At 55.2% G+C, this 8,910-nt stretch overlaps 1 protein-coding gene across 1 annotated transcript in view; it reads right to left on the reverse strand.

The window, feature by feature from the left end:
* The window catches only part of Bmp7 (bone morphogenetic protein 7), an 80,324-nt gene that overhangs the window by 44,484 nt on the left and 26,930 nt on the right, over nt 1-8,910 (reverse strand). The gene's annotated exons all lie outside the window — the stretch shown is intronic.

The raw sequence follows: 8,910 nt of genomic DNA on the forward strand, positions 1-8,910 counted from the left end.
TAGGGAGGCATAGGGAGGCATAGGGAGGTATAGGCAGGCATAGGGAGGCATAGGCAGGCATAGGGAGGTATAGGCAGGCATAGGGAGGCATAGGCAGGCATAGGCAGGCATAGGGAGGCATAGGGAGATATAGGCAGGTATAGGCAGGCATAGGAAGGCATAAGAAGGCATAGGGAGGCAGGCACAAGCTGAAGGGGAGATCGGAATGAAGTGGAGGAGTTAAGGCACAGCTTTGGTGCCTCCACAGGGGCTTGTCCCAAAGGCTGACACCGCTCAACCCTCCCACCTGGGCACCAAGGACTCCGGGGTCTCACAGTTGGCTCTTTGTGAACTGGAATCCCTGCCCCACCAGGGCCTCTCTGCAGACAAGCCCACTGGCTATTCTGTTCCCACACCGAGATGCTACAAGGTGTACTGGAGTCTGGAGAGGCCATTGATCATCAGCCACCCCAGAAAAGAGACAGAAGCTCACAGCACCAAAGCTAGGAGGCCTGCCTGAAACGCTGTCCCATGGAGGTGTAAATAGTGCAGGAAGGGGATGCAATTTTTCTATGAACTGCCACCCCCAGCAGCGGAGTGGACCACAGCTATGCCCTGGAGACCCTGCCCAGCACCATCCTCCCCTCCCGGCCCCACCCCCATACCCTTATGGGTCTCTCCTAGAAACCTTTCACAAACCCTCATTTCAAAGCTGGGAGGATGGCTTTTAGGAGAGTGCTGGGGACCCAGCTCAAGCCCTTAAGCTTTGGGGGCAAGCCAGGCAAGGAAGTGCACCTGTAAATCCAGTGCTGAGGATGCGGGACTCAAGGGCCCCTGGGTGTTACTGGCCAGGCAGATTAGCCAAACTGCAGATTCGGTGAGAGACACTATTTCAGAAATGAAAGTGGAGTATAATTGAGGGAGACACTGGTCTATGTTCTCCGATTTATGTTTGTGTGCACACACACACACATAAACATGCATGCACACACGCACACTTCACGGTTGGCCCTGGAGAAACCTTGACCTAAGGCCAAGGCCTAGCAGGCTTCCTCGCTGGCAGCTTCACTTGGTCAGCAGTGGCTGCTTCTCTTTCCTCGTGCAGCTGTGCTGTGGGTTGCAGGAAGCAGTGCTGTGATCCATGAGTCAGCCCAAGAGAAAGAAGATGGCACCCGTGGGGATGGCAGTAGGAAGAGGAAGGAAGAAAGCAGAGTTTGAAGAAGCCTTGGTTGTTCACTGCTCCTGACCCGGATTGAGACAGCGGAGGCCTTTGTGAACACAGTCAACCGCTCGGAAACAACACCTGTTTCCCCAGCCCTCACAGCATTAGCGTCCATCCGAGAAGGCATTTGTTATCCCGGCTACAGATGACCGCTTATAAGCAAATAGAAAAATATTAATTCCCATTGTTTCCTGCCAAGAAGGCTAAAGCAATCACAGGCCCTGATATGGAACACATATGTTAATACATTTGGAAAAATTGGGTCCTATAGGCAAGCAAAGGTCCCAATCCAAGAACGGAGTGCTTTCGGAAGGAAGGTGTCTGATCAAGTTATCCAGACAGACCGGATCCTATAGCCCACCCACCCCACCCCACCCCACCCCCGGCCCCAGATGCAGTCCGACATCAAAAACCCAGAGCCCCAGCACCTGCTGTCATCCCCCTGTCAATAAACACCCACCGACCCCTGGACACCACGGCGGCCCCCAGCTCCGCGTAGTATAATTACAACCATCGCAGCAAAGTTTGGGAAGAATCGAGCGCAGTCTGATTGTGGGCAATTTTCGCTTTTTAGAAATTGAGCTCAGATGCTGAGGTAAGACTGAAAACAAGGCAGTTGGCAAGCGTGCTCGGTGGACGAACCAGTCCTCGAGCAGATGCCCTGGCACCAGTGCAGGTAGTAGGTACCTGTGGGCATGTCCCTGTGGCCCACAACACCCCCACACAAGAGGCCCTTGCCCTAAAGCAAGAGGCCAGACTATTCCCACAGTAGGCATTCTCTGAGTGCCTACTGGGTGCCTGAGACGTCACTCCTGCAGAAAGGCCTCTGCAGCTGCCATTCAGAATTCACTCGGAGCTCTACGAGGTCCTGCCAGGCCAGCAGGCTGCCAGCTCCACACACTCATGCATCCAGAGGCGGCGGCAGGTGGCAGACTGGGCTGCCTCACAATGCTGCTAGGACAAACCAGGAAGGCCGTTTATCCTCTCTACCTCAGTTTCGCTGGTAGAAATCTGGCTGACCTATCACCCAGTTCACAGAACTGTGCGAGAATGGACCCTCATTAACATTCATCTTGGGTCTCATGCCAAGGTCTCATGCCTCGGTTCTCTGCCAAGTAGCGGAGCGAGGAAGCTTCTCTGGGGTTTTGTAGCCACACAGGCAGGTGTTGTGACCACCGCTGCTCAGGGGGACACATGCCACTACTGGCACAGAGGTAGATCACTGGGAAAGGGGGCGGAAGACTGCATCTCAAACTCTCAACGAAGAGCGGCCCTCCCCGTGCACAAGTCTACAACCACGCTGGGCCTGACTGGGGACCCCTGTTAGGTTGACTCCGTGGGATTCAGTGCTGGAAGGGGCCTGAGAGAAAACGAGAGCCCTTTGCCAAGCACCCTGCTGAACAGGACTCTATCCCACAGATCTGCTCTGTTAACACCGACACCCAGCTGCCGCCACCCAGTGCCCAAGAAGCTGGGCTGTGGGTGAACGAAGGAAGGAAAGGGACACAGATCAAAACGGCCGCCAGAGCCCACCAGCTGGCCTCAGACCGCAGGAAAGGAAGCCAGGGGGCACTTGGCTCCAGGACACAGAACAGGACGGGCCGACTGCCTTTCCAGAACTAACTGGATTGGACACAGCGGCTTGCCATCCTCCCTGCTGGGTGGCATTGAACGCAATCCTTTTCCAGCGTGAACCCCAGCGTGAACCTTGCAAATTAGTGAGAGGATCCAGGCAGCCAAGGACCGTCCTTCTCTTGTCCCGGGCTCAGAGCTGGGGTCTGGAGTGTGACCCAGAGAAAGGGGCCTCAAGGAGAGATGCCCAGGCGGTCCTAACCCCGGCTTTTCATGGCCCTCTCCTACGACCTTCCAGGACAGCACTGGTACTGTAGCCACATAGCGCTGCTCGCTGCTAAGGTAACTCAAATCCCAAGCGAATGCCCCTGTGCTGAGGTGCGGCGGCCAGAGGTGGAAGCCAGGAGACACAGAAAGCTGACACAGAGACCTTCAGAAGCAGGAGGAGGGCTGGAGGTTTCTGGAAGGGTCCTCACTCTCAACTCGTCTCCCCCCATGCCAGAGAGACGGTCAGCCTGAACAGGAATAGGTTTCTGTTCCGTGAGGAGGAGAATAGTCTACGAGGGAGCAAGCCATTGGTAACGGGGGCTGAAGCAGGAATGGCCCACGTTGTACTTCTCTGATACAAGCCTGGCACCTGGAACACAGGAGCTACCTCAAGAAATGTCAACACCTGACTCAACCCACCCACACTGGCAGCTTTATCGGACCTTTGATCAACCTAACTGATAATAATGTATAGCCACAGTAGAGAATCTCACTGTGGCTCAGACTGCAAGTGGTGCAGGGTGGGTGAGCCTCGGAGACCTGGGTTCAAGTCCTCCCTCTGCCACTTCCTGGCCATGTGACCTCAGTTGAGTCACCGAATCTCATTGAAGAGGCCTGTTGTGGAGATGGAATACCCACCACATTACCACAAGTGGAAAATCCAAAAATGGATGGTGTCCCAGCCCTGGTGCTAGGGATGTCTCTCGCTGTGCCCAAATGTGGTTATATGAAAGCCTTCCCACAGTATGGTCACCAAATCCTGAGCCTGCAACCAACGTGATGTCCACCTGAAAGTCCCCAGAGAGGACAGGGTGAGGTGAGGCGCCACCCGAGGAGCCACCTCGAGACCACTGTGGGACATGGAGACCAGATACCCTTTCTCTTGCCCTTGGCCCCAGCGAAGCTCTGCAGCAAACCCTGTGGTCCTTCATGTATGTCCTGAGGTGCAGAATCATGGCCTGTCCTGGTATGGCTACGAGGTCATGCTCCACCTGCTCACCCTGGGATGGAGGGGGAAAGGCAGATAGATGCCTAAGACGGTGGAAGGCAGATAGATGCCTAAGATGGTGGATGCAGCTGGCTGCGTGAAGAGCTGCGGGCAGGCGCGTAGCTGTTCTTGCAGCAGGGGCACTCTGGATGGGATACCTCCTCTAAGTGAGAAGCCAAAGCCAGATGCCCTGGAGGAGGCTGCTGTCCCCACCTACGGGCACTCAGGGGGAACAAGAAGGGCTGAACTGGGTTGAGGAGGGAGCCGGTGAACCACCCCTTTGGCCTCCGCTACTTGAGAATAGCTCTCTGGAAGGACAGACAGAAACAGCCCTCTCTCCCTCACAGTGACTCGGGCTGAGGTTGGTCCAAATCCTGGCATTAGGAAAGCTGAGGTCGCCCTCTTGGCAGCCAAAGACCCTGGGATGGAGCAGGGGACATTTTTCAACCAGCTGAAGACAACATCTCGACCTTGGGAGTGACAGGGCCTGGCCTCCTGAGGCTCCTGGTACAAGCACAGCCCTCCAGTGCAGGAGGAGCAAGCCTGGAAGCTCCCAGGAAGAGCATAGGTTAGGATGGAGTGCCCATTGTGACACACACACACACCCCAAGCCTGCAAGAACAAGCCCAGGGCATGGAAGTTGGTTGGTCCCTCCTCAGGCTCAGGGTCCAGGAAGTAAGGCTAAGCTCCTGATCCTCCCCCATCAACCCCAACAAAGCCCACAGAATGAATTGGCCATCTCCAGGCCCACCTCTGAGCGCTGGCTCCCCCACAGTTGGCCAAGGGCGGTTCAGGCATACCTCTCCCGCCTTTCTAGCTATTTGGGGCTTGGCTTGAGGCAGGGACAGACCGTGGAAGGCCTCCAGCTCCAAGAGATCAAGAGGACTTGGTGGAAAGTAACTCCCACAGGGGAGAGAGCTAAGGCCAGCCCACAGCTGGCTAATCCCAGCACCCCTGGAGGGTCCCTGGAGCCTGCCAGGAAGCCAGATGTCCAGGCCCTGAGCAGCTGGGTGGCTTGGGGCAGCAGAGCTACATTCTCTAAGCACAGATCCCAGGGAGGTGGCAGAACTGGGGGGTGGGAGAGAGGTAGGCACTGAGCTCCTTAAAGGACTGGGCAAGCAGGAGGCTTGTAATGGAACATGCACAGTTGGGGACATGCAAAGGAGCCATGCTCGAGAGACACAGCTCAGGCCTGTGTCCCCAGGCATATCCTTACGTTTAACACTTAATGTGCATATACAAGTATTCAGAAGCCCAGAGAGGAAGGCAGCTCTGTGAAGCCTGAAGCACTGTATCTCCCTCCTACAGTGAGAGAGACCATCACTGAGCACGGTTAGTGAGCATTTTCTGTGGAGAATATTCTCTAAAACTCTTCTCATTAACCCTGGGAGGAAGACGCCATAGTCATGCCTTGTCAGAGGAGAAACTGAGTCTCCAAGGCCATGGCCACTCTAGCAGGATTTGAACCCATGCTCTTAAAGCTGGGTTTGGCCCAAGCCCATGCCTGCAGAGGAGCACCCAGGTTCAAAAGCAACTAAGAAAACAAACTTAACTAAGGAGACAAAGCTCAAGCTCAAAGCTCTTTAACTCCTAGTGAAGGGTCTCATCACTTCTGCCTGGGGGGGTCAGGAAGAACACCCACTAGTCCACCTTTGCCGCCATCCCGCTGTCAATCGACTCTTCTCCCTCCAGGCCACACACTTCCAGCTGCTCTGCGTCCCCTCCTCGGCACAGCAAGGAGCCCCGCCCCCAGAGGCAGGTCCTCAGCAATAAGCCGCCCCGTGACACCAGCACACCAGGAAGCCGAAGACTTCCACACCGCACCTCCTCGTTGCCCAGAAAGGGCGGGACCCATCACGTGATCTCAGGAGCAGAGAGGAGAATCAAGGCACAAAGCCTTATCTTTTCTACAAAGCCTGAGTAGCCCATCCCATTCCACAGTGACAGGTCTCTCCAAGCTGCCTCCTGTGACCACAGGACCCTTGTTGTTGCTCCACTGACAGCCTTCCTCTGTCCTCCGTGGACAGAGCTCCTGTCACTCAAACGCCCTAGACAGTGGTGGCCACAACACAGATAGATACCTGTCCCACCACCATCTCCTCCGTGGACAGAGCTCCTGTCACTCAAACCCCCTAAGGACAGTGGTGGCCACAACACAGATAGATACCTGTCATGCTGCCACCTTCACCTTCAGCCCCAGCTCCAAGCCATTCGCTTCTCTCTTCCCTTGCTCCTGAACTCACATCTCCCTGTTATGAGTGGAGCAATACCAAGAAGGAGATTCCAGCCCTAAACCCCAGACCTGTCAGGGAACTATCCTCGTTACAAACTAGTGTCCTGGCAGACAGATGAGTTAAAGGCACTCACAGCGGACTGAGGTGGACCCCTCACACCACGGGAGACATAGGGGAGCCCTGGCAGAAACAGTCGGGGTCATGCTCAGAGGAGACTGAGCCTAAAAGCACCCACAGCTGAAAGCCACGTCGGGAACCTTTGAGGCGAGCACATCCGGACATGGGCACGCACATGCACATGCACAAATGTACACACATCCACACACGCGCAGGTTTCAGAGGGAACAGGCACCACTGACCAATTTTGAAGTTACAGCCTCCTGGGCAGCTCCGGGTTGCCCTTTGTGGGACTTAGTCATGGCTGTATGCTGGGAAATTCAGATGCGCCACAATCAAAACTTCACTTGGCGTTCATGCTCTCGAAGCCCCTCCCCCTTTATTCCTACTGCCTGGCCTCTGAGAACAGCACCTGGCAGGTGCGCACACAAAAAGCTGATTAATGAATCATGGAGTCCGTTGTTTCATCCATGTCACGGGCTAGACTTCCCTGAGTGTCACCTAACCCGTTGTGTGGGCCCCTGGCCTCCAGCACCTCCCACCACAGGCTACGGCGGGTGCTCACAGGCACGGGACAGACACCCGCTGCACAGGAAGAACACCATCCAAGGTTGTGGTATCAGGAAGTGAGATCTGCACAGGTTAAGAGAAGCTTAGCGTCAGAAGTGACCTAACCACCAGCGATCCTCAATCACCAGGAGGGAGCACGTTCCTGCAGGAGAGACGGGAGAAGAGAGTGTACATGACCAGTCAACCATCTGAGGAAGGCTGGGCAGGACTCGCTGGATGCCACCATATTGCCAGTGAGGCATTCTGAGAGGCAGGTTTGGAGGCCAACCAAGAGCCCCAGGCACAAGTGGATGCCCCACTTGTTGGGGCAAACAACCTCTGGGTCTGTGTCTTGCCTTAAGCCATCAGCCTTTGAGAAAGATAAAACCCATGGTGTGCCTAAGAGTCTTGATGGACTGAGAGTGGAACACTTATTTGCCCAGCTTACGTGAGGACCAGACTCAATCCCAGGCACCGCAGGCAAACAAGAGTCCTGGGGTGGTCTAGAGAGAGATGGCTCAGCGGTTAAGAGCACTGACTGCTCTTCCAGAGGTCCTGAGTTCAATTCCCAGCCCCCACATGGTGGCTCACAACCATCTGTAATGGGATCTGACGCCCTCTTCTGGTGTGTCTGAAGACAGCTTCTGTGTACTCATATAAATAAAATAAGTAGCTGTTGGGCCGGGTGGTGGCGGCGCATGCCTTTAGTCCTAGCACTTGGGAGGCAGAGACAGGAGGATTTCTGAGTTTGAGGCCAGCCTGGTCTACAGAGTGAGTTCCAGGACAGCCAGGGCTACACAGAGAAACCCTGTCTCGAAAACAAAGAAAGAAAGAAACAAAAAACCATAAATAAATAAAATAAGTAAATCTTAAAAATGAAAAAGAGAAAGAAAAAAAAGAGTCCTGGGGTAAAAATGTTCCCAAGTGAACGCTGAAACTCCAGAGGATAGCCCATGCCCTCCTTCTTCATGAGGCTGGGCCTGAGGAGCAAGCTAAGATCCACAGGGCATCTGAGTGCCTGGGAAGAGTCAGCGTTGACCCACATGGGTGCCCTCCTGCCCTCAGCCACCCGGCTCCTTCCTGTGCACTGCCTGCCCTAGAGTTCACTGCCGGCCTCTCTAGCAAGAACGCCCTGCAGGGCTAAGCTTGGTGCAGGGCAACGGGGACCGTAAGCATAAATCAAAGCCATACCAGGATGCCATCTGTCACCCACCGGAGTGATCAAAAAAACGGTTTGGTAGGAGGTCTTGCTGAGTGGGGAGCAGCCTTCTCCTCCCTGGTTGGTGGGGAAACCGCAGGGACCTCTGTGAAGGCCATGTGTGGGTACGTGGGTGTGCACGTGCACACATGTGTGTAATATACCACTGCCGTAGAACGCCGGGCAGACATGCTCACGAGTGAGGCCTCCCACCCCCACAGCAGCAGAACAGAGGTCACTACACACCTGTGGGCAACAAAGCAGGTGAAGCACACGACGCAGCGGAGCCCACCCATGGCACTGGGGTGAAGAAACCAGAATGGGCGGTGTCACACAGATTGTCCCCCATTGGAAGCAGGAGAGAGTGGGTGGCGGCTCTCCTCCAGAGAATGGACCAGGCCACCTAGGGAGGGGACTGAGGGCTCCTGGGGCGGTGCGAGGGGGCCTAAAGTCCACAGGAGTCGCTTCTCTCTTCAGCGCTATTTCTTGTGTGCCTTGTCTAAAACGACTTTTCTCCTTTCTTGCTTCGTCGAGGGCTAAACCTCTGGTTTCGTGCATCCTAGGAAAGCCCTCTGCAACAGAGCTGTGGCCCCCGACCTGTTATGTTACTTTTCAGTGTGAGACAGGGTGTCACTAAAAGATCATCCTCCTCCTGACTCAGCCCCTGGGTAGCTGGGTACCACCAGACTCAGCTCAAAATTAAACCATTATCCGAAAGCCTTTCCATAACCTGGGCTCCAGTTTACAGACCTGGCCAAGTCCTCACGTGCTCGCTCCTCCCTCC

This window comes from Mastomys coucha, unplaced genomic scaffold, assembly GCF_008632895.1.
Source record: "Mastomys coucha isolate ucsf_1 unplaced genomic scaffold, UCSF_Mcou_1 pScaffold15, whole genome shotgun sequence".
Taxonomy (NCBI): Eukaryota; Metazoa; Chordata; class Mammalia; order Rodentia; family Muridae; genus Mastomys; species Mastomys coucha.